The sequence below is a fragment of the Corapipo altera genome, unplaced genomic scaffold, assembly GCF_003945725.1.
Source record: "Corapipo altera isolate COAL_440 unplaced genomic scaffold, ASM394572v1 126, whole genome shotgun sequence".
NCBI classification, from domain to species: domain Eukaryota; kingdom Metazoa; phylum Chordata; class Aves; order Passeriformes; family Pipridae; genus Corapipo; species Corapipo altera.
This window is the reverse complement of record NW_020884937.1, coordinates 2,408,363-2,434,349: the sequence shown is the minus strand read 5'-3', so window position 1 is coordinate 2,434,349 and position 25,987 is coordinate 2,408,363. Positions and strand designations below refer to the sequence as shown.

Here is a 25,987-nt window from a genome sequence, read left to right as displayed (position 1 = left end):
CCCACAGCAAATTTTCTGCTGTTTAGGGCTGAAGAGGAGCTGCCTGGCTGGGGAGAGAGTCATGTTGGCATCTACCAAAAGTTGCCTACTTCTGGTATCCCTGTGTAGTCAGGGAAAATGTTCTTTCCCAGGCAAAATTTTACAGTTTTTTTCAGCAGTTTCTTACCCTGTAGTGGTTTTTTTGGTTTTGTTTTGTTTGTTTGTTTTTTAAATCCCTTCCTGATGATTGCCTGGAGAGTGATGGGCTGTCATGCACCACCTTTTTACTGGCAGAGAGAGGGACAGATCTCAGATGGCAGCTGGTACCAGGTACCATCCTCCTGCAGAGGGCACAGCTGCTTGTTAGAAAAATCCCAAATTCCCAGGTGTGCTCCTGCCCTGCATGGATTATAGAGGTTTACCTGGCTTGGAAGCCACCTGCCAGCTTGCTTTGAAAGGATCTTGGCCATAATTGAGGATTGCTGGCTGGAAGCGAGGCAGCAGCAGAGACTCTGCTCCTGCCTTGGTGAGGAGCAACCACTGAATCATAGGAGGGTTCGAGTTGGAAGAGACCTTTCAAAGGTCACCAAGTGACCCTGAGCAATGCAGGTGCCTGAGTTCAAATTATTCCCTTTGGCAACAGCTGTGGGAGGGTCTCTGTGAGCCAGGAATATCAGCTGTACCACCCCACATCCTCTGCAGGGCTCAGACACAAGCAGAACCAAACTCCTGGGTCTCTGGGACTGGAAAAGACCATTGTCCATGGAGATGCAGCTCCAACAGCTCCCAGTTGTTTGCTCACCCTGTTTAACCAGGAGCAATAAACCCCAAAATGACCAGTTGGTGTCTAAACAGCAACTCAGCTCTGGGACCACCACATCCCAAAGGCATTCCAGAGGCATGATTTCTGCTCACCTGGATAGGCACCTCCATCCTTTGGAGGAATGAGCCAGCTGGGAGGGCTACCAAGAAAACCTTTCCTTTGCCACTGGTTAGAAACTGAATTCTTGACCATTTTAATCTGTTCTGTGTTGGCAGGTTTTGCTCTGCACCCCTAATTACTGCTGGGGGATTGCACCTAAAATACTCAGTCCAGCTCGGGTTTGCTAATCCAAAAGGAATGTGGAGGAGCTGGAGAGGACCTGGTGAAAGGATGTAGTGATGGCTGGAGCAAAAGTCTGTGATCTACCAGGAGAGTTCAGAGAGATGGGTTTGTTTTAATCTGGAGAAGAGATTGAGGGAAAATCTGATGGGAGCAGAAATTGTGCACGGAGAACTCATTGGCTGGAAAACTGCTTGGCAGAAAAGGATGTGGGGGTGCTGATCAACAGCAGCTGAACACGAGCCCAGGTGACCAAGAAAGCTGAGGTCACCTGGCTTGGATCACCACTAGTGTGGCCACAGGACCAGGGCAGCGACTGTCCCCTGTGCTGGGCACTGCTGAGGCCACACCTCAAATCCTGGGGGCAGTTCTGGGCCTCTCAGACAAGACCTTGAGGGGTTGAGGCATGTCCAGGGAAGGGAATGGAGCTGGGGAAGGGGCTGGAGCAGCAGGAGCAGCTGAGGGAGCTGGGGGGGCTCAGCCTGGAGAAAAGGAAGCTCAGGGGGGACCTTCTGGCTCTGCAACTCTCTGACAGGAGGGGGGAGCCGGGCTCTGCTCCCAAGTAATTAGCAACAGGATGAGATGAAATGACCTCACATTGTGCCAGGGGGGGTTTAGGTTGGACATTAGAAAAAATGTCTTGCTCAAAAGGGTGGTCAGGCATTGGAACAGGTTGCCCAGGGAAGTGCTGGAATAACCATACCCAGAAGTGTTCCAGAGGTGTGTGGACGTGGTACTTGGGGACGTGGGTTATGGGTGAGCACAGTGCTGAGGTAACAGGTGGACTCGATGATCCCAGAGGTCTTTTCCAACCCTAACAATTCTGTGATTGATTCTGTGATTGCAGCTTGGGAGGCTCAGGCTGGGCACTGGATAAAAACATGGCTGGGAGGAAAGGGAAGCTCTGGAGAGTGTCACACAGACTGGGGTCTCTCCATCCCCAGAGACTGTCACATCTTGGCTGGGCAGAGCCACAGCTGACGGGAACCAGTGTTGGTGTCAGTCCTGCCTTGAGCCAAAGGCTGGACGAGATGTCCCTTCCAACAGCCATCTCTCTGATTTAATGTCCCTCCCAACCACATCTCTGTGATTTCACAAACCTGTGATTTAATGTCCCTTCCACCCAGCACCTCTGTGACTTTACAAGCCTGTGACACCCTGTGATTTAGGGCTCTGGATGCTGCTCAGCTACTTTACAACGGTCTTAAATTAACACGGTATTAAAATAAATCCCACCAACAACCCTAAATCAAATTGATCTCCCTGCAGGTTCTCTCACTCCAAATGGAACATTAACGTAATTTAGGAAGAGCAGGAAGGATTCACAGAGTACTTTGAGGACGTTTTTATCGTTTCACACCCACATTGTCTGTCCTGTGGCTGTGAAATGTAGACCTTGCCACATGTTCCACAACCAGCCTTGTGGTGGGAAGGGAATTCACCTTGTGGTGGGATAGTGCTGACCTGCAGCACATCAGATTTACGGCTTAAGATGCCATCTGAGGGGATTGCTTGTCCTTTGAAGATCTTGTTCCCATTTGTAAGGTGACCTCAGAGCCTCAAAAGGAAATGAAGCAGCATAATTACACTTAGGTTTTTATTTAAAGATGTCTCAACTATTTAAAAAACCCCAAAAACCCCTTCCCCTCCTCACATATCAGGAATCTGACTTAATGAACTTCCAAGTGACATGTTTCTAACATGGCTGTGGGAAAGTTACAATAACCTGACACCACCAGTGCCTTCCCCAAGTGGGAATCAAATTTTGTGGTGGGTAGGACAAATGTGTTGTTGTTCCTGTGTTTGAAGGTAATTATTTTTTTCTGATTGAGACACATCAGCCCCTAAAAAAGACCCAAAAATGCCTTTTACTGGAGACTTACATGACTATGTCTCCCCATCCCTGGAAGTGTCCAAGGCAAGGTTGGACAGGGTTTGGAGCAACCTGGGCTAGTGGAAGGTGTCCCTGTCTATGACAGGGAGGGTTGGAAAGGAATGATCATAGGGATCCCTTCCAATCCAAACCATTCTGGGATTCCATGATTCCATATGGGTGTGGGATGGTACAACACACAGCTGGGATCACCGATCTCCCCTGGAGGCTCTCAGCCCTTCCTTCATCCCTACCCTCAGGAGATTCTACCCTCTGGATGACTTCCAGCCACTTCTAGGCATTAATTGTGGCAACAAAGCCACAAACCTTCTGGACTGGAGGTGGCCTGTGTGGTGGGGACGGTGTTACCAAGGCTCAGTTTTATGGGAATCTTGCCTTTTTGTGCAATCACAGAACGGTTTGGGTTGGAAGGGCTCTTAAAAATCATCCCATTCCAACCCCCTGCCATGGGCAGGGACACTTTCCAGTAGCCCAGGTTGCTCCAAGCCCTGTCCAACTTGACCTGGAACACTTCCAGGGATGGGGTGTCAACAGCTTGTGCTGAGTCCTTCTCACCTGCCACCACCCAGCTGGCGGGTGCTCAACAACCAACCACTTGGAGCTTGATGTCTTTTCATCACAAAGGAGTTAAGTGAGTCAGATTGGCAGGGAAATTAGGTTTTAATTTGATCATTTGAAAGCTCAGTGAGTTGTTTCTGGTGGCTGATCTGAGCTGATCTGATGGCGGGGGACGATGCTCATCACAGAGGGAACAGGCAAATCCATGGTCATGACACCTCTTGTGTTGAATTTGGTCAGTCCATGGTTCTTTCTCATTCTTCCCTCTGATAAATGTGTTACAATGTGCCAGGACAAAGCACAGTGGTTTTGCTGGATACTTTAATCAGAAAAAAAAAAAAAGAAAGAAAGAAAAAGGTTTTGTCCTGTGAACTGAACTCGTTTGATTGTTTCAGTCACGAACAGAAAAAATCCAAGCTTTTTTCTTAAAAAAAAAAAAAAATCGAAATGTTGCACTTTTCATTCAAACTGATATTTCACTGTCAGCCTCAATCTCAGTAAAAGTCAAAAAGGAAACATCCTGAAAATGAAATATTTTGTTCATCTCAAGACCATTTTTGTCTGGGAAAGCCTAGAAACAGCAACAGTGGGCTGTGATCAAAGAGTTTAATCGCAATAAGATTTTAAAGACAGGGGTATAACTGTTCTCAGCCCCTGCTTTGACAGTCTTGAGTAGTTAAAATTCAATGTTCAGTTTTGTTGAGACCCCATTGCCTTTTAAGACAGACTTAAAAATTTAAATCCTTAATAAATTAATGATTGCAAATTAAATCATCCATTGCTGCCTGGTCAGCTGCGTGGTGCCCAAATCCATCGATGTACTGAGGAATTACAGCCTTAAGTTGGTTAATTATGGGACCTGCTGCTGCTTTAGACACTCTTGGGTACATGGGCAAGGAAGGAAAAGGGCTCTGAGGGTATCTTTGACCCAGGTTAATTTGCAGCTCTTCCCTCTGGGCTGTGTCTCTCCATCCATCACTGCCTGGGAAGAAAATCAATCCTTTTTGTGGCAGTGAGGATATTCAATAATGCAAAAGGTCAGGGTGGAGGTGTCTTCTGTGAGGGATGGGCTGGGGCTCTGCCTTTTAAAACCTGCACGTTCCTGTTCTATTTGGCAGAGCAGCAGCAAAGACATCTCCTGGAAACCCACTCTCCTCTGCATGGTGTGAGGATAAATAAACATCTGGTGTGAGGGTCAATAAACATCTGGTGTGAGGGTCAATAAACCTCTGGTGTGAGGACTCCCACTGGAATCCACTCTGTTTATCCACACTGAGCACAGTCTTGGCCAGGAGGGACTGATTGCCCAGAGAGGTTGTGGATTCCCCACCCCTGGAGGTGTTCAACAGGGCTTGGAGCAACCTGGTCCAGTGGAAGGTGTCCCTTCCCATGGCATGGGGTTGGAACTGGATGGTTTTTAAGGTCCCTTCTGACCAAACCCATCCCAGAATTCCATGTTTTTCTATCTCACAGAGTGCTGTTTGGTGTTTGCACTGGAACAGGTTGTGGTGTGATGGATGCAGGGGTTTATGCACAACCAAAAGACCAAAGGCCTCTCCTGAGAGCAACTTAGATGGTTGTGAAGGGCTCAGTTTAAAGGATCTCAGCTGTCAACTGTGACATGACACAAGGTTACAAATCAAGCCAAGCAAGTCCCAAAGGTTTTAACTGGCCTGTGGATGCTGAAAGCAGCAGCAACTTTGGAAGACAAACCATTCCTGCCAAGAATCAGTGGCCACAGCCCATTACTCAGTGAAGACACACTGAGCACTGCTGATGAGAGCATTTGTAAACTCAGTTTTACTGAGTCTGGCTCACAAAGGGAAATGGTCCCATGTGGCCTTTGGCTGGTGGGAGAGTTGGTCAGTGTTTGAAACCCTAGAAGAGAGCTGAGGATGCAGATATGGTACAGATGGAAGGGAAGATGAAGCTTGAGGAACATCAGAAGAGGACCTGGAGTCAGGTTAGGAGACACATACTGAGGTGCCTGAGCAACAGGACTGATTTCAGAGCACCTTTGAGAAGTCAGCTCCTTTTTTAGGTACCCAGGTACCTTGGGGACACTAGGACTCATCTTACTGAACTCAGCTTACAACATTACTCAATTGGACAATGTTTTTCCAATTTGAAGGCTTAAAGGGTTCCTATTTTGGAGTCACCAACCCAGATGTCAGCGGAGAGTCCCAAAAGCCAAAGGGATTGACAGGTTTTGACACAGTTGTGGAGCTGAAAAGACCTGTGTTCAATCCGTGCTCTGCAGGAATTCCCTGTGTGACTCCAGACAGGTCACTTAGGGCTGTGCTGGGTCAGACAGGCACAGAAATCAGGTGTCATGGTCAGCCAGTGTCTCTGAGCTCGTGGAAGTGAATTGGAGTATCTGCTCTCCAGGCTCAGATTCCTTTGAGACACATAGATCTGACACCAGCATAAAGCTCTTGTGGTCCACACTCAGGTTACAGAGATTTCTCCCTTTCTCCATGTCTTGTTTTCTCCTATATAAAGCAGCTGCAGAACCTTTTCATTGAACTCTTCTCTGTCAAAGAAAAGTTCTGTGAGAAAATGCCTATTCTGATGAAATTCCACTCAAACCCACCAGAGAGCCTTTTGAAACTTCCAGTAAGAGAAAAGAGAAGTTGAAGTTTTGATACAACGTTCCTTTTTATTCCTCTGGGAACATTTGAACCACCCTCAGTAGAATTTATTAAAAAACCCAAAAAACCGAAGAAACAAACCACCTCTGGTTTTTATTTTTATTTTCCTTCTGTTGTGGCACAGCAATAGTTTTGCAGGAACATCTGAACAGAAAGGAATGATCTGATCTCCAAGTTGATATTCCTTTCTCTTGTCCTTCCTTTCTTCTGTACTTCAAAGCAGGATTTTCAGGAGTGCCTTTGGACTGGATGAACTCAGGTGGGTGAGTTTTTATGACGTGGGCTGTATTTGCCCAGACAGAGGCCACACTTTATGGCTGCAGCTCTGCAATCACAGATTGGCAGTGTTTCAGTGCCCGAGTGCTTGAGGGCAAAATCCAGAGCTGTTGTGCCAGCAGATGTGGTGGAGAACAGCCCCTGCACAGCCAGACCCTCTTCCCAGGGGAGCATCCAGTTGTTCCTGCATTAAAATGGCTCTTATTTCCACCAGCAACTTTACTGGGGCAGGTAGAGATGGGACAAGGGGGAATTGTTTCAAACTCAAAGAGGAGAGATTTAGATCAGATGTTCAGAAGAAATTCTTGGCTGAAAGGGTGGGGAGGCCCTGGCACAGGTTGCCCAGAGAAGCTGTGGCTGCCCCTGGATCCCTGGAAGTGTCCAAAGCCAGGTTGGAGCAACCTGGGATGGTGGGAGGTGTCCCTGCCCATGGCAGGGTGTGGAACTGGATGATCTTTTTATTCCAATCCAAACCATTCTGTGATTCTATGAACTTTCCATTCTAGCACTAGCAAGGCACGTAGATCCACTGGAGGGAATTCATTCCACAGCTAAAGTAGCTCTTTCCTGATTTTCACCAGGCTGGGACTTCAGTGGTGGTTTCCTTTAACCCATGAGAATCAAGTTAAGCTGGAATTTTTTAAGGAAACCCTCCTCATTTAATGTATTCTCTCCCTTTTTATTGTTGTATATAAAATGTTTCTGGGCTGCCTTTGCCACAACTCTCCCTAGCAGAGGAGTAATTACATTTATTGGAAACGCTTCCTGATCACTTATTCATTTACCAGCTGCTAAAGTAAAATGAACTGGGCAAAGTGCCACTGGAGAGTTGGATTCATAAGCAGGGGAAGGCAAATGAAAGAACTGCTCAGTGTGCAGTTGCTTTCCCTCTCCAGCAATTCATTATCCTGCTGTTCAGCTGACTTAGGAAGTCAGGATGGCAGCGTGTGATACATTTCAGCATGAGCACAACTTTAGGGTTGCCAGATTTACCTTTGACTGCACTATAAAGGGCACTAAAAATACCCTAACTTTGTATACTAAATGTGATGTAATAAATAATAATGGAAACACGATATTCTTATTTCTTGGTTACCCTCAGTCGCTCCCATGAGTGTTGTCACTGACCTATTTGCATCTTTCCTGTCCTCCTCTTCCCTCCTACTCTCCCAGTATCTGTTTTCTGGACCCCACAACAAGCATGGAAAACAACCAGCCCCAAAGCAGCCCATTCAGAAACCCCTCAAAGCACAGAGACACTACTGACACCCTCAAACCCACCAACCACCCCAAACCCACCAAAGTCCTGTGAAAGGCTGCTGAGGCCACGTGGCCTGTGGAGGTCACAACATTCCATTGTCTATGGACAATTTGTGGGACCCACCTCACTGGCCTGGAAGGGAAATGCTCTAAAGTGCTCGTGTGGGGAACAGATCTCACCTTCAAAATGAGCTGCAAACCTACAATGGTCTGGTTTGGAAGGGAACCCAAAGATCATCCCATTCCAGCCCCTGACATGGGTAGGGACACCTTCCACTAGTCCAGGTTGCTCCAAGCCCTGTCCAACCTGGCCTTGGACACTTCCAGGGATGGGGCAGCCACAGTTTCTCCGGGAAACCTGTGCCAGGGCCTCTCCACCCTCACAGGGAAGAATTTCTTCCTAATATCCCACTAACCCTGTCCTCTGGCAGTTTGAAGCCATTTCCCCTTGTCCTGTCCCTCCATCCCTTGTCCCCAGTCCCTCTCCAGCTCTCCTGGAGCCCCTTTAGGCTCTGGAAGGGGCTCTCAGGTCTCCCTGGAGCCTTCTCTTCTCCAGGTGAACGCCCTCAGCTCTCCCAGCCTGGCTCCAGAGCAGAGGGTCTCTCCAACCCACCTGAAAAGCAGGAAGACCCAAGAGCAGGAAAGTCTGAGACATCCATGTGTGTGTCTGTGTTTTAGCAAACCAAACTCTGCCAGAGCTGTGACAGAACATCAAAGAACCAACCTCACATAAGAACATGCCCTGAAAGAAGATTTCATTGAAGGATTTCCAAGTGCCCAGATGTCCCTCCATCCTTCCCTGCACAGTTTAGAGATGTCACATGGACCAGTGCAGGCTCTGGTCCTCGGTGTTGGTGTCCAACAGCTTGTTGTTGGTACCCGTGAGAAATCCATTAGTACAAGGCTACCCAAATCCAGCAAGTCCTGGACAAACCAGAAAGAGAGAGGTTTCATTCCAAGTACTGCCAGAGACCCCAGGAAGATGAAAAATAAACCAGCCAGAATGAGCCAGATAAACAAAATAATACAGGCAGGAACCCTCTGGTGTCCAGAAGAGAATATTTTTCCAGGCTTCACCCTTTTGTCTCTGATCACTCTCTCTTCACCCTCAGGAAACACCTATGAAATCTGTTCAAACATGAGCCTTTAAAGTAAAAGTAGATAAATCTATGAGATGTGGAAAATCAATAGACATGATTTTATGGTATATTACATTTTCCCCTCCCCACACTGCATCTTATTCCCCTCAGGCAGTGGCAGGCCATAAATAAATTATTAATTCTATTCCCACTATTTCCTCATCCCATCATTTTGTGTCTCATGAGGTTTAATAAGCTTCTGGTCTTACCTGAGGACTGCAGGTGCAAATTACCTGTTATTTTCAAGTTGCCTAAATGATGGAATTAGGTTTGGAGCATTTCCTCACATCTTATATTTACCTTCAGTATTTATGCTTTGATTTCAGCCTGAAGGGGTTGGAAGCAGATGATCCTTTAGGTCCCTTCCAACCCAAACCATTCTGTGATTCTATAACATCTCTGAAGACCAAGGGAGACATCTCTGATTTTAAATTTATAAGTTGCTTGTTTGTCTTTCTATCATTTTCCATCTCAGGTGTGGATTCACTGGTTTTATATCCAGAAGTGTAGTCAAAACCTGTCAGTGTGAAAATGGGTTATTAGACTCACAAAATGCAAGCAGAGTGTGATAAGCACACACCCCAGACAAGCAGACACCAGCACTGGGATGATAAAGGCTTGAATTACTTGAAGAGAATTTAACATAATTGCTGGTTTTCTTCTGCAGAGAGATTCACATACAAAGAACACAAAAGCAGTGCTTAAAAAGAAATGATTTGTGGTATAAGTGGTGTGATAAACATCTGAATATTAATGTGGTTCTGGGAGAGAGCCTTGGAAATGTGTGTCTTGGAGGGTTTGTTTGCCCTGAGTTATTCACAGTGAGACTCAGTTGTCTGAAAATCCCTGTCTGGAGTTATTAGAGGGTCTCCTGTTTGTTCTCATAGTACCAGCCCAGGAGGGTTTGGGTCTCCTGTAGGTTGTGTTCCCGTCCTGTGTGGACATTTCAGATATCCCAACACTGAAGTAAAGAATCAGAGAATCACAGAATGATTTGGGCTGGAAAGGACCTTAAAGATCATCTTGTTCCAACCCTGCCATGGGCAGGGACACCTTCCACCAGCCCAGGTTGCTCCAGGCCCCATCCAACCTGGCCTTGGACACTTCCAGGGATCCAGGGGCAGCCACAGCTTCTCTGGGCAACCTGTGCCAGGGCCTCATCACCCTCACAGCCAGGAATCCCTTCCCAATATCCCATTTAACCCTGCTGTCTGGCAATGGGAAGCCATTCCCTGTATTCCTGTTCCTCCATTCCTTGTCCCAAATCCCTTTCCAGCTCTCCTGGAGCCCCTTTAGGCCCTGGAAAGGGCTCTCAGGTCTCCCTGGAGCCTTCTCTTCTCCAGGTGAACCCCTCCAGTTCTCCCAGCCTGGCTCCAGAGCAGAGGGGCTCCAGCCCTGCCAGCATCTCCGTGGCCTCCTCTGGACCCGCTCCAACAGTTCCTCATCTTTCCTGTGTTTGGAGCCCCAGAGCTGGAGGCAGCACTGCAGGTGGGGTCTCACCAGGACAGAGCAGAGGGGTAGAACCCCCTCCCTTGCCCTGCTGCCCACTCTGCTTTTGGTGCAGCCCAGGACACTTTTGGCTTCCTTGGCTGCCAGAGCACAGTGATGGGTCTTGTCAAGATTCTCATCCACCAGCATTCCCAAGTCCTTCTCCTCATATAAAGTACCCACTTTTCTCACATGTATGTGGCACTAAGTGTCTTGTAGAAGTTTGCCTTCCTCCAAGGTTTCCTGTAGTAACATTAAAAATCATTTCCCACTTTGTTCTGGACTCAAAGCTGTGGCTTTGCTGCCCCAGTCTCCTCACCCCCACAGCAACGGCGTAAAAACCCTCACATCCTTTGGGGCCTTGCATTGGCCTCATCCTCCTGTGCTCTCCTGTGATTTATATGCATTTATGTGGTTTATTTCTCAAATCACTGGGTGTAAAAATGCTTCTCCCTCAAAACACAGATCTTGGTTTCTCCCAGGAGTGCTGGACATCAGCAAGCACCCACACAGCTGATGGGATTGGCAGATGGGATCAGCTGAATGGGGCTGTTTCATCAGCTGGTTTCCCACTTTACACAGAATTATTTGGTCTAGTCTAAAGCCAGTCCACCCCAGTTGTGGCTTGTCCTCTGTAAGTGAAGTTATTTCTTTAGCTATTTCTTCTTGCTACATTTAGGTTTTACCTTGGATTTCTTTTACCAGGATCAATTTACCATCATACAAGTCAAGTCACTGGAGGCAGCTGCAGCCTGGTTTGAATGGGAGAATTAGGTAACAGTGGGATCATCCCTCATTACATCAGTTATCAGGGAACAATGATTCAATGGCCTTGGACTGCTGAGTCTGCATCTACTGTCACTCTTGCACAATTCCAAGATCTGAAGCTTTAGGAAAACCACAGGTGCCACAAGGTTGACACATATCCGTGAGCAGGCAGCAGTGTGAAGATGGATCTTGTGATAATGTAATTCTTTGCACCTCTGGGTTTGTACTGGGAGATAAAGAGACTCATGGAATGGTTGAGGTTGGAAAGAACCCCTGGATCTGCTCAAGCAGGGCCACCTAGACTGGGTTGCCCAGGCCCATGTCCCCCTTCAACAAGATGAGTTTTCTTTCCAACTGCAACTTTTGCCTCTAGACCTTGCTTGAATCCTTTAAAGATAGAAATGAAACCCATTTATCTTTCCAGGGAGGGGGTTGCCAGGAGCACCAGTGCATTATCTTTCACGTGGGGGATTTGGTTTGTTTTGATCTAAGTTATGTCCGTGATCATTTTAAGAGACTGCAAATTGGCTGTAGGAAAAAAAGCAGACAGTCAGGTTGTAATGAAGTACCTTCCATCCTGCTGAAATTGTATTCAGTCTCAAGTATCCCTCTCATCTATTAAGTATTGATTTGAGGGGAGAGCATATAACAAAACTGCCAGCTGGTTTGGCCAGCCCAAACCCTGAGCAGCTCCTCGGAAATCGATGAAATCCCATCGATCCCGAAATGCAGCAATTAAATGAGTTAATGGATGAGGACTCTGGGGAGAAAGGGATGGCAGTGATACAACAGGCTGGGAAGCTGCGAAAGAGGTGAACTCAACAGCTTCACTCTGGGTGGACCACGAGGGTGCTTGGGCACATATTTGTTTGGGTGTGGCTGCTTGTTGTATGTGGGTGACTGGGTGTGCAGGTGGGTGGGTGTGCCCTGGGTGTGGCCAGGAACGGTGGGATGAGGAGATCGGTAAAAACTTTCCATCAGGTGGACAGAAATGGTTCTTTAGACTGCAAAAGAAAAGGGCCAGAGGTTGAGCTCAGGTGCCAAAGGCTGGATCGTCCTCACTTCTCAGCTGCTTGTTCTGCTGTGGGCTGTGCCTTGGACACCTCCAGCTGCACCTTTCCAAGACTGAGGAATGGTGGCCAGTAGGTGAAGGGAGAGGATTCTGCCCCTCTACTGTGCTCTGGTGAGACCCAACCTGCAGTGCTGCTGGTGAGACCCAACCTGCAGTGCTGCCTCCAGCTCTGGAGCTCCCAGCGTGAGAAGGATGTGGGACTGCTGGAGCAGGTCCAGAGGAGGCCCTGGAGATGCTCCAAGGGCTGGAGCCCCTCTGCTCTGGAGCCAGGCTGGGAGAGCTGGGGGTGTTCATCTGGAAAGAAAAAGCTCCAAGAAGGTGTCATTGCAGCCTTTTGGTACTTGCAGGAGACCATAAGAAACATGGGGACAAACTTTTCAGCAGGGAGTGTTGTTACAGGGGTAATGGCTTTAAGTTAAAAGAAGGTTGATGTAGATTAGATGTAAGGAAGAAGTTCTTTTTCGATCAGGATGGTGAAACACTGGCACAGGTTGCCCAGAAAAGCTGCCCCATCCCTGGAAGTGTTCAAGGCCAGGTTGGATGAGGCTTGGATACACCTGGGATAGTGGAATATGTGGCTGTCCATGGCAGGGGTTTGGACTAGAAGACCTTTAAAGGTCCCTTCCAACCCTGTCTTCCAGTGCCACCTGAGCAGACTGGCACCCTCCAACAGCCTTTTGTGTCCTCATATCCCAGACCAGGGCATTAATCCCAATCCCTCACCTTCCTGCCATGAAAACTCCATCTGTGTCTGAGCATCCCCTTCCCTCCCTCTCACATCACTTCCTTGCCTCGACCTCCTGCCCACAGGAATGGTTGTGTAGTAAGGATGTAGCTGTCAGAGGAGCTCAGACACCAGCACAGGAGGACCAAAGGATACCATGGTCCAGGACAGTGACATTGTGAGCATCTCATGCTGTCCCAGATGAACCTGGATGAAATCTCAAGCACCATTCGGAATAAAGTTTGTGTCTAACACTGAATATTGTTTGAGACTTGGAGAAGAGAGTTGAATAAACACCTTTCTACATATCATGTCTTAATCACAGAATCCCAGAATGGTTTGTGTTGGAAGGGACCTTAAAGCCCATCTCATTCTATCCCCTACCATGGGCAGGGACACCTTCCACCAGCCCAGGTCGCTCCAAGCCCTGTCCAACCTGGCCTTGAACACTTCCAGGGATAAGACATCCACAATTTCTTTGCCAGGGCCTCACCCCCCTCTCATTTATCTGTGTTTAACCTTACCCAGCTTCCCAGTTCTGGGTCTCTCATAACTTCTCCTCTGTTGCTCCTGTTCTCTTTGGTCACATTCTTTGCTTCATTGTCAGCAGTGGGCAGAGAAGACCCGATGAATAAAGGTGATCACAGAGGGCTTCAGAGCACTCTGTTTTAATTAGTTTAGTTTAATTTACTTTAATAGAAGTACATGGTCACTGAGGCACTGAGCTGCTTTTAAGCTCGGACCTGCTTTATTTACCCAACTCTGGCCTCTTCCTTCATCAGAAATTATGTCAGGTAGAGTTGGAAGACTTTGGACACTTGCCTGTGGTCTCTGGCCATGCCCTAGGAATGCCTGGGATGCACAGGGCCACAGGATAGCTGTGCTGGGAAGGATCTCTGGAGGTCTCTAGTTCACCTCCCCTTGCTGAAACCAGGATGAACGAGAGCAGGATGTGCACTGTCAGGTTTGGAAAATCTCCAAGGGTGGAAACTCCAAAACCCCTCTGGGCAGCCTTCTCCAGGATTTGAGCACTTCCACAGTGAAGAGGTTTATTCTTATGCTCAAGTGGAATTTCCCATATTTTGGTTCCATTTTCTTTCCTCCCCCTACATCAGGTACTTGTAGACATTAATAAATCCCCCAGAGCTTTCTCTTATTGAGGCTGAACAACCCCAACATTTGCAGCAGAGGATTAATCTTCCCTGACATGTGAATATTAAACTTCAAATCTAAACCAGTTCACGCAGGACTCCTTTTACAGGAGACAAACAGACCCCAGTGGCACCTCAGCTCTCTTATCCTGCACGTCTCAGGTGTGATTCAACTCCAATAAAAAGCTGTCAAATACCATTTGAGATGGTATCTGAGACATTTATATGGGACTGGCAGGTGTCACACAGGATTTACAAGGCACCAACATCCTTCTGAAAAGGCAGCTGGAGGCCAGGGGGGATATCTTGGGGTTTCCAATATGGATTCAGGAGAACAGAGCCTGCCCTAGGAAGAGGTTCAGGAGGTTTGTGTTGAGGGAGGGGACAGCAGAGTGTTCTCAAATGGATTCCATGTGTAAACCTGGCTTAGCTGTGGGTGGGCAAGGACTCAAAGCTGGTGTGAGGATCCCTGTGATACTGGGGAGAACAGGAGCTGTCAGGTCAAATCCTCACCTCATCCATCACATCTGCTTCTCATCCCCAAGCCTGGCTGTGAGGGATATGCTGAACTCCAACCCCAGCATTCCTTCGGGCAGCTGAAAACCTGAACAGCCTAGAAAGTGGCTTAAACTGTACCAGGGGCTCCAGCAGACCATGAAAACTTTGGTGATGGGGGTGTAAATTCCCACTGTAACACTGCAGAGCTGAGCTCAAGCACGATGGGCCCTGAGGTGACCAAAATTTCTATGCTGTTAGCAACCAGAAGGTTTTCACTGTCAGTTTTATCTGTAAAAAGGGGATATAAAAGGTATCAGGGTGCTGGTACTTCCCCTTCTCTTTGCTCTTGCAGCAGCAGGGGAGAACTGGGACAGCTTTTTATGTGACCAAAGTAAATGTGGTGCTTGTTTTCCTTCTGTGTTCCCAACAAGTGAGGAGCAAATACCCACGTCAACCCTGACCCTACAGAGAAAACCTGCTCCTTCCCTGCCTGTCAATCACAGGGACTTGTAATTCAAAGTCTTGATAAAAAGGCAACTAGAGCTGTGAAACTGGGTGTTAGGAGAAAGCAAATTTAACCTTGTTTGTGGGTGGAGGAGCAGACCCCTCTGCATTGGCAAGGATGATGCAAAGCACCATAAACACTTTTAATGCATAAACTAAATTTCTCCTAGTGGAGATGTAGAGAGGTTGGAATAAAAGCAGAAGCCTTTTGCTGAGGTATCATAGAATTGCTGAGGTTGGAAAAGACCTCTCATGTCATTGAGTCCAACCTTTGACCGATCACCACCTTGTCACCTGAACCCTGGCACTGGGTGCCACATCCAGCCTGTCCTTGAACACCAGGGATGGTGACCCCACCACCTCCCCGGGCAGCCTGTTCCAATGCCTGACCACCCTTCCAGTGAAGAAATTTTCCCAATATCCAACCTAAACCTCCCCTAGTGCAACTCGAAGTTGTTTCCTCCTGTCCTGTCGCTGTTACCTGAGGCAAGAGCCAGATCCCCACCTGGCTCCAACCTCTTTCCAGGGAGTTGTGGAGAGTCAGAAGGTCCCCTTTGAGCAGTTAAAAATGGTTCAAGTCACATTTTTGTTCAGGACACTCCTTTGTGCCCCCAGTTAGAATCATAAGGGGTTGGAATGGGCCTTAAAGACCATCCAGTCCCAACCCTTTGCCATGGGCAGGGACACCTCCCACTAGACCAGGTCACTCAAGGCCTTATCCAACCTGAACACTACCAGGGTTGGAGCACCCACAGCTTCCCTGGGCAACCTGTGCCAGTGTCCAACCACCCTCCCAGTAAAAAATTTCTTCCTGATCTCTCACCTAAATTTCCCCTCTTTCAGTATGTCCCAATTCCTCCTTGTCCCATCACTGCAGTTCCTGATGAAAAAAAATTCCTCTCCCCTACCACTGTACCCCAAACTGGGAGCCCTGTTTCCTTCTCCTGACTCTTTCCTCCCACCTCTGGGATCATACTGGGACTGGAGGGTGGTGGAGCAGGACACTGAGTTTCCACTGCCCCTGTGTAATGGATTTGAGCTCTTGAGGAGGGATGATTTCCCTCTTGGCAAGCCTGGGATGAGGCTTGGAACAAGCTCCCTCTCTGTGTTTCACCCTCTAAGGGACAAGACATCCTTGACACGCCACATATTCTGATTTTTAGCCTGCAGTGCCAGTGACTTTCAGCTCTGGCAGACCAGTCAGCAGGTTTTTATGGTACCTGCCTGTGCCAAGAGACATTTTTGTTTAAAATCCAGGGAAATGTTTAAGCCTGGGCAATCTCTGGAGGGATAGATACTCTAATTAGTTGCTGTGCACATTGAGGAGGAAGACAGTGTTTTGTTACATCCCCAAAGAGCAAATCTGAGCTGCCCATCAGCCAGGCACAGCTGTCCTTGTGCTTTCCAGAGGTTGGGATCTATTTGAGAATGCCAAGGAGCACCCCAGATGTCCAGGGAGCTGGTGACTGGTCCTGACACTCAAAGCAGGGTGACAAATATCCACCATTCTGGACAAATATCCATCTTTCCAGGCAAGGTGTGGGGTTGTAGTGGGTCAGGAATGCTTGGACACAGCCTTGTTTACATTTTTGCTAAGCAAATGGGTCACTCCTGAGTTAGACTTAACTCCCATTCCTAAAAAAATACCTTCTTATGCTGTTTTGTGGTAAGAAAGAGCCAAGACAAATAACTTCTGGCTTTGTATTTCTCCACGATACAAGTGCTGTCCCATCCGGAGACAAATCTCAGTGTCTCTTCTTGATCAGGGTTTCATTGCTAACCCAGACAGGCTGTGTGGCGTTAAACTTCCACCTAAGTTTCTCATTTTAGAGCACTAAATACCTCCTGACACCAAAAATCCTGAAGCCCAGTGCAGGATTTACTGATACAGTGAAAGTTGGAGGTCACACAAACCACAGAGCATCACAACTGTCGCAGGAAAAGGTCAGAGAAGTTTTATTCTGAGTGGGTTTTGAGTTGGACTTTCAGAGAATGGAAAAGAGAGGAGTATTTTGGGGGGAAAAAAAAGGTCAAGTGGGTCAAGCTTAGATGCCTTGCTCATGGCAAGTGAGGGCAGAGAAGGTGACTCCTTGTGATCAAGGTGAAGACCTGCATAAAACTGGACCTTAGGATTGGTGGCTTTGCCTTGGTGTAAGGGAGAGGCAGAATTTAAATTACCCAGTGCCATCTAATGTCTGTACAAATCTGTTTGAAGGGTCTGACTGTGCTCAGCAGTCCTGGACTGGTTCCAGAACACCAGTGGAAGCAGAACACACACGTGGAGCAGGGAAGGAGCTGTGTTTGCTTCTGCAGTGAGTTGATTCCTCCTTGTGCTCCACTCTTTACTCATTTTACCCTTCTGGGTCTCTGTTCCCTACAGTAAAATGGAAATAACAACTTTTTAGTGTCTGAATTGTGTCCCTGGGAGAAGTCTGCTCTGCCCGTGGAGTGGTGAGGCAGGACTGGTTTGGGATATTTTGGCAGGGGGACGAGCACAGGGGTTGTTCTGTGGGGTAAATTCAGGGCGGCAGAACTGCACACACGGTGTCCTGTGTGTCTCCATGGGAATCTGCTCCCAGAACACCAGTAATACAGAATTCATTGGGATCCAAGTGCTGTTTCCTCACGCGCCGTTAGGTGGTGATGGAGGAAGCAGGACAGGTACAACCTGCGGAGATTCCAATCAGAAAAATCAGAAAATTCCTCAAACTTCTCACGAAGGAAATATTCCTCTGTTGTCTGCTCAAAGAGAAACGAGAAATGGAGAGGGGAGGGTGATCCCGTATGAGTGGGAAAGAGGGATTGCTGGGGAAGGGGGAGCAGCCCAGCAAACCCAGTCTCTGCTCTTGGAGAGGGCAGGGAGCATCCAAAGAAGAGGACACAAACCTCGGGCTTTTGGCAGGGAATTTACAGGGGGAGGGGAGGGAGAAGAGCAGGGATGAAGCTCTGCAGATCTTCTCCCTGGTGCTGCTGCCGCAGGCAGGGAAGGAGGGTAGGAAGGGGTGGGAGGTAACGCTGGAGTGAGATGGATGGGGGTGTGTGAGCCAGGTAGGGTCACGGGGGCTTGATCCTGGGAACAAATCCTTCCTCACTTGAGCTCCCTTGAGGGCTGATGTGAGAAAATTCAGAGTTTGAGAGGGAACAGAAAAGGGTGAAAAAGTAAGACAACTCAGAATAAGCAACCAACCACACAGAGAAAAATCTGAGCCCTGCTTTTGGCTTTGATTGACTGTGACAGTCTGGTTTGGAAAATCATAGGATTATAGAATAATCAAAGCTTGAAAAGATCTTCAAAATCATTGAATCCAACAGTTAAAATGAGAAGTCTTATCTGACCCTGTGCTGTCACATCACCAGTGGAGGAGACCTGGTGGGTACTGTGAACACCCCACAGGAAATTTGTCTTGCAGTGTGTGACATTTGTGTCCCCCTTGGTGTCAGTAGTGAAGGACTGGAGCCTGAACACCCTCCTGTTTGCCACTAATCCTGATCCAGTGCCCTATCCAACATTTGTATTGCTTTTCACCTCTTATTTTCATACCTGCACTGTGACCCAACAGGGTTAGATTTCACTGTCTTGCTAAATGAAGCATGTGAAGGGGGGCTGCAGAGACTTGCAAGGATTAGGAGCCCTAAATCCATGGCATTTGGCATCTGCTTCTCCAAAACACCAACCTCAAATAGTGCTTTCCATGCTGTGCTGGTGCTGGGTGGGATCTGCATTGGGATCAAGCCGCTGTCACACCAGTGCAGGGATTCTTTGCCTCCAAGGAAAAATTGGTCTCAAAGCTTTGGTGCCTCTTCCACGAGCCAAGAAAAACCTCCAGGAAACCATTCTGAGACTGTCATCTGTCTCTTGCTGGGTCAATTTAGGGTTCAGTGCACCACAGCCTATGGACTGTCACACCCCCAGTGATGGAACCACCTGCAAATTGCCATGAGGTTAAAGGCAATTTTCAGTGTGAAAGGAATGGGAGAGTGTGAAACTCTCTCAAAACTGGGAGACTTTCTCTTTTAAAATGATTTTGGATTAGAAATGGGAATGTTATTACTACCATAAAGACGACAGGGCTCCCTCGCAGTTCACTCCCTCTATTTAAAGGCCAACATTCACAGGCTGTGTGATAATAGCAGCAGCTTCTCAGTTATTAGGAGCTCTCAGAAAGCTCTCTGCAAGCCAAGCCACTGTGCTTTTTATTGGCATTGCTGGTGTGTGTCAGTGGTTGGCCCCTCTCTCTGTTGGCATTAACAAGCGTGTGGAGAAAATTGTGTTGTCAGGCTTAAGTCAAGCAGAAATAATGGTACTCGAGTTCTTTCTCTGCACCCATGAAGTGACAGCTTTTTTGGTCTTTAGCATCTGTTTTATGTTGATGTGTCACAGCCAAAATTTTGCCTTGCAATAGCCCAGTTTCCCCCATATGGGTTTAGTTTTGTGCTCTGTAAAATAGTTCTTGTTTCTGAGGTTAAGAGCTCATTGTTTGCAGCCTTCACCTCCCCTCTGAGTGCATGCTCTTCCCCAGCATGTAAAATCTGTCCTCCAAGCCAAATCTGGGCTGCAGAGCTGCAACACAAACTTCTGCTGCCCTGCTCTTCCCTGGAAGTTGCAGAATCCCAGAACATTCTGAGTTGGAAGAGACCCACAGGGATCATTGAGTCCAACTCCCATCATGAGAAGAGAAACTCAGCTGCATTTTCAAAGCACGGATATCTCCCCCTGTTTCATGAGGTGTCTGAAAAGATGGATATATTAAAGGTTTCTGGAATTCAGCACATTTCAGGAGATCTGGATTTACTCCAGTGTTCTGCTACTGACTCCCCAAGTGACCTTGGGGGAACCTCACACTCCATCTGTGCCTCACTTTCCAGTCCCTAGAAGAGGAACATGCTCCTCTCAAATTTTCTACCTTATAGCTGGATTGGGAGATTTTTGGAGCAGGAATTGTCTGTTGCCTCGTGCACTTTGTGTCTGGATCAGTGAGACCTCGATCCATGACAGTGTCTGCAGGCAAGTGTCAGTGTTTTCTGCAGATGATCACAGCAGTTCTGGCTTTCAGTGAGGAGCTGGTGGCTTTGAGACACACTCCTGACAAAAGAGCACAAGGCACTGTGGCAGCATCCCTGGAGCTGGGAATGTTGTGGTGATTTACAGGAAAAACATCACTCAGGTTGAAATCGCAGTGGCCACGGTCGACTTCTCGCCCTAATCAATGACCCCAAGAAGAACATGATTTTTAATTCCTTTAATTTGCTTTGTCTGCTTACTTAACTTGAAAAAAACAGGTGTTTCTAAGCTCTCCTCAGTTATTCATCCCTTGCTGTTGTTCTCTGGAGAATGAACAGTAGTAGAACCCTCATTTCAGTTCTGAGCATGTTTCAAATCCATCATGACCAAGCTCTACAACCCCTTTTTCTTCTGTCCAGACAGCAGAAACCTCCCAATGCATTTTCTCGATAGCTTAAAGGACCTCAGTGTGATTGATTTTTCACAGCTTGTCCAGGAAATCCCAGCTCCCATCCATCCTGCCAAACATGGAGCATTTATCATTGGGGTGGAAGCTGAGCTGCCTGGTGTCACGTCATTCCTGGCTTGGGTTTTTTCCCTGGGGCGACTTCAGCACAATTTTTTTGCCAGGTGTGAACTCTGAGTGTTGGGGTGTCCTCGTGGGTCACTCTAGAGGGACAGGGAAGTGCATCCAAACCTTGATGGGTGCTGAACCCAGCAGGGAGGGGCCTCTGTGTGGTGTGGTCCTCCTCAGGAGGAAGAAAGAGCACATGTGTGTCCCTCACTTGAGGTTCTGTGCCCAGGATTAATGTCCTGGCCATGTCATGTCTGGTTGGACTGTCCTGGCCCTGTGAAGACCTTCCCCCCAGAACCACATGGAGCTGTGGAGGGGAATCTCCTCCTCCATCCAGGAACACTGGGACAAATGAACTTTAAACCAGGTCCTCACATAACATTTTTCACCTCTAAAACCACCTGGGTTAGTAGGTGGTGTTCTCCTAAACGTGGCAGCTTTAAAGCACCTGGAGCAGGGGCTGATGTGCTGGCAGGAAGACAAATATCCCCTTTTCTCCCCTGCTGTCCATTAATGGAAGTCTTTCCAAACCATTCCTTGCCTGTGGCTTAGTGTTTAGCATCAGCTCATCCCCAGAGCAGCAGTTGGATCCCCCACCCGAGCTCAGTGCTGCTCTAAGACAGTCCAGCTCTCAGGACCACCCAGCCTCCAGGTGAGCAGATGATGGCCAAGGCACACCATAGCAGTACAGTTAATTTTCTTTACAGAAACAGGTCTAAAATCTGTCCCAATCTCAGGTACCAGCTTGGTTAAGACATATCTGCTGCTGAAACCAGCACTGTCCAGTGGCACCACGAGTCTAGAAAGATTGTTGAGACTTTCCCAACAAACGGGTCAAATCCTAGGATCCGGAATCCTAAAATCATAGGTGGCTTGTGCTTGGAAGGATCTTTAAAGATCTTCTAGCTACAGTCCCCCTGTCGTGGGCAGGGACACCTTCCACTAGCCCAGGTGACTCCAAGCCTCGTCCAACGTGGCCTTGGACACTTCCAGGGATGGGGCAGCCACAGCTTCTCTGGGCAACCTGTGCCAGGGCCTCCCCACCCTCACAGGAAATAATTTATTCATGTAAATCAACCCTCTTTCAGTATAAAGCCATTACTCCTCGTCCTATCACTACATACTCTTGTGATAAGTCACACCTCAGTCAACAGCCTGAGATTAGGAGAGGAGTGACAAGTAAATTTGCATTTCTGGGTTTCAAATGATTCATCTCACTCATGCCACCATCATTAAGGTTTATAAGAACCAGCTATTCCACATGCTTGTTCCTGCATCCCTATGCCTGCACGGGCATGAGGAAGGGGATTTAATAAGGATATTTAACAGCTTTAATTCCAATGATCTGAACAGCACAACCTTTGTGCCTAATCCAGGGACAAATTGCCATCTCTCAGCTGAACAATGGTGCCTTGTCACAGGTGAGCTTTCAGCAGGAAGAAATTGTGAACCAAGGAAAGAGTTTAACACAACTCACATTGGCACGAGGCAAGATCACATCCATTAACTGGGCACTGAGAGCTCCTTCCATAACTTGTCACCCACTAAAATATTGCATTTTTTTTCACCCTGATGTAGTGCCAGTTGCATTAAAAAGTAGAATCAAGCGTGTAGCTTTTAGTCCACCGGCAAAAATAGTCTTCATGCACTTAAAATACTCCACCCTGACTCATTCCTGGCTTGGCTTTTACTGCCCCCAGGCAGCAGGTTTGGCCAGAGGGGTCCAGGACACCCTGAAAGCCTCCTCTGCAAAATGAAACCAAAGATGTATGCAGATACCCTCCATCCAAGTGAATCCCACCAGGGAAAAGCAGTTTGTTAAGATATTGTCATCATAGTCTGTTCCTTGGGCTCTGTGTGGGTGGCACAGGCTGGCAGGAGGGGAGGGCAAGGCTTGGCACAGTGTCCTCCTACCAGGGAACTGGAATCCATGTGGTGCCTGCTGTGGAGGGTCAGGTTGGAAAAAAAGATGATTTTCAGCCACCTCTGGATCCCATTTACTGGGAGACTTGACAAAGAGGGAAGTACAGGGTTGTTGAAATGCTCTTGCTTTGGAGAGGAGTGGTTTCCTCATTCCTGCCAGCAGAGAGGAAAGGGAAGAGCTGCCCGATGGGGGAAGGCTACTGAGAATTGATTTTGAAACTAAATCATGGAGTCATACAAGAGTTTGGGTTTGGACCCTTAAAACTCATCTAGTCCAACCCCCCTGCTATAAGCAAGGACATCTTCAGCTGGAAAATGTTTCCTTGAAACAAAAATAGACCAAAAAAAAGAGTCAGAAAACCAGTAAGATCCTCAGACTCCTAAGGCAGGTTAAGCAGCCTGTGGTACAGGGCCATCATTTTCTCTGCCCATCCTATTTTTCCTACTGAAACAAGAAGTGGAAGAATACTTTTTGTCCAACATCAGATGTTTAAAAGATAACTGATAATTTTAAATGAGTCATCCAGGCTCTTTCTGCATCAGTCTAGAGAAGCAGAAACTTCCAGAGCCTGGCTCATTTTTTGGTGATATTTTTTAGGCAGTTGAGTGGGATTTAGCCACATACAGGAGACAGGACCACCTCTCCTATGGAGAGAGGATGAGAAAGTAGGGGCTGTTCAACCTGGAGAAGAGAAGGCTGTGTGGAGACATCACAGCATCTTCCAGTATTTTCAGGGGCCTACAGGGAAGCTGGAGAGGGACATTTCACCAGGAACTGTGGTGATAGGACAAGGAGTAATGGGTTCAAACTGAAAGAGAGGAAATTTAGGATATATTACAGAAGTATTTTTTTCCTGTGAGGGGAGTGAGGCCCTGGCAGAGTTTGCCCAGAGAAGCTGTGGCTGCCCCATCCCTGGAAGTGTCCAAGGCCAGGTTGGACAGGGCTTGGAGCAACCTGGGCTAGTGGAAGGTGTCCCTGCCCATGCAGGAGTTGGAATGAGATGATCTTTAAGGTCCTTTCCAACACAAACCATTCTGTGGTTCTACGGTTGCCAGTGTTATGACCTTCAGATTTAGAAGTTGGCCCATGAATTTTATGTTTTACGGATCTCTGGCCGGGTACTCTACGATCTTTAACTTTTACTTTTCTCTCTCCTTTTTTTTTTTTTTCTCTTTTCTCTTTTCTTTCCAGTGCAGTAAACACTTCTTGCCCTCCCTGTTCCCTAGATGCTGCTGCAGATCCCCCCATTTGTGGGTCACGAGGACATTTTGCCACCTGTGCCCTGACAAGTGTGCCCCGATGGATTGCATGAGCTGATTCCCCTGCCTCTGCCTCCCCAGTCAGTTTGTCTTGTTCATTAACATAATGACTTCCCTGTGCTAAAAGTCTCTCTGTTCCTCCTGTTGGAAGCTGTGGAGGTTGAGAGCACGGCAATAAAAGTCATCAGCACGGGAGACTTAACAAATTGCTTTCCCTTCATTTGTTTGGCTGGTTAAGCAGAGCTTCCTTTCCCTTGGCATCCAGGGAACTCAGGAGTCCACGTGCCAACAGTTTGGCTCAGTGTGGAGGGCACCAGAAACTCCTTTAGTGAGCTCACCTTGAATGTTTGCCTTGTGATGGCCAAGAGATGTGAGGTAAGAGGAAACTCCCTTCATTTCGTGGAAATATATCCATTCCTGAATGCAACACCGACATTCAATTCTGTAAATGAGGCTATGAAGAGGCAGAAATTGGTTTTTAAGAGGGTTTTACTGTACACTTGCAATTCCAGGTCTTGTGGATTGTGTTCGTTGACTGGGAATGATTTCTCTTTGAGAAACAGTTTTCATTCAAATTATTTTTGCCCCACTGTGCCTATTTCTGCTTCCCATGGAAATTATTTCACAGTTGGAAGCAGATCTTGCAGGAAGACCTCACGAACTCTCACAATCCAGAGGGGATTGATTGCAGTCTTTAAAAGGACTGGGAGGAAGGGATTGGATGCTAAATGGGCTCTTTAATCTAGACAAGAGCACAGCAAAGCAAGGAGAAAGATACTAAAGGTGAGGGTGATTCACTTACTGGAGCAAACTCTTCAGAGAATTATTGTTGTCACTGTGTCTTGCAATTTGTGCTCAGCTCTATTCAGTTGACTGAACGTGTTTGGGGCCTTTTTACATGACCTGGGGTATTTTATACGTGTGTGGGGCTGGCAGGACCTACAAGGTGCTCAGTGCCTTCTGAAGTGGCAGCTGAACACACAATGGGTCTCAAATGGCGCTAGAAACCTGATTTTAGGCAACTAAATTATGTCCCTTGGCTCTGATAATGGATTTAGGTGAGAAGTTGGTACCTTTAGGGAGCAATATTTTTGAATTATTTACATATCCTTTAAGGATGAGGTAAATTGTCCCACTGACTGATTTCATAAGGGGTGAGGAGCTCAAATAGAGGCATCTAAGGGAAAAGCTGGGATTGAACCCTGGCTCTCAAGTCCATCTCTGTGGCCTGTCCCACAGGAGCATCCTTTCCAGAGGGAGGTTTTGCTCTTCTCCTGGTCAGGAAGTCGAGGTGACCTGGATGTCTCAGCTCTTGACTCAGCCATTTGATACCCCCTGTACAAGGCAGGCAAATTGCCCTGACTCTGCAGAGTAATTAGGGAAAGCAATGTTTTGAGCTACTGGCAACCCTGGGAACAAAACATTTCATTTGAATCAAAGTGCTCTGATCAAAGTTTGGGAATTAAGATAACAAAAGAACAATTAAGAAAATTTTCCAAGTGAAAAGCTTGTGTGGGAGGAAACATTTTCTTTCAGAAATGTCATCAAAACATCTGAACTCTTTAAGAATGTTCCTTTTCCTTTTGTTTTGAAATGGCTCATTTAGGAGAACAACACAGTAACAGGAGTGTCTCATGGATTGGTGTCATCTGCTCTGCTCCACTTTTCTTCTCCGTTCCTGAGACCAAACGTTCCAAATCCCGGGATGCCGTGGACAGGACTGTTTCCCAGGTGTGGGACCGAGATCAAGGTCTGACTATTGGAATTTTCACAGAAATGCCAAGAGCACTTCTAGGGACAGATGCAAGAGAGATGTTGTACAGCAAAGGTTATTCCCTTGGGCTCTCATTCCTTTCTGCAGATCCAGGGGCTGTTGAAGATTGGATTTGTCAGGGGACAAGCTGGACACGAGGCAGCAATGTACCCTTGCAGCCCAGGAAGCCAAACGTGTCCTGGGCTGTATCAAAAGCAGAGTGGGCAGCAGGGTAAGGGAAGGGGTTCTCCCCCTTTACTCTGCTCTGGTGAGACCCCACCTGCAGTGCTGCCTCCAGCTCCGGGGCTCCAAACACAGGAAAGATGAGGAACTCTTGGAGTGGGTCCAGAGGAGGCCCCGGGGATGCTCCGAGGGCTGGAGCCCCTCTGCTCTGGAGCCAGACTGGGAGAG

General features: G+C 47.6%; 1 long non-coding RNA gene across 1 annotated transcript; it reads left to right on the top strand.

Annotated features, from left to right (window-relative positions):
• Positions 1–5,216: 5,216 nt before the first annotated feature.
• Positions 5,217–11,355, top strand: LOC113955316. The gene is made up of 3 exons (XR_003530491.1): positions 5,217–5,496; positions 6,408–6,447; positions 11,053–11,355. It is a non-coding gene; the product is annotated as an uncharacterized LOC113955316 (long non-coding RNA).
• Positions 11,356–25,987: the final 14,632 nt, after the last annotated feature.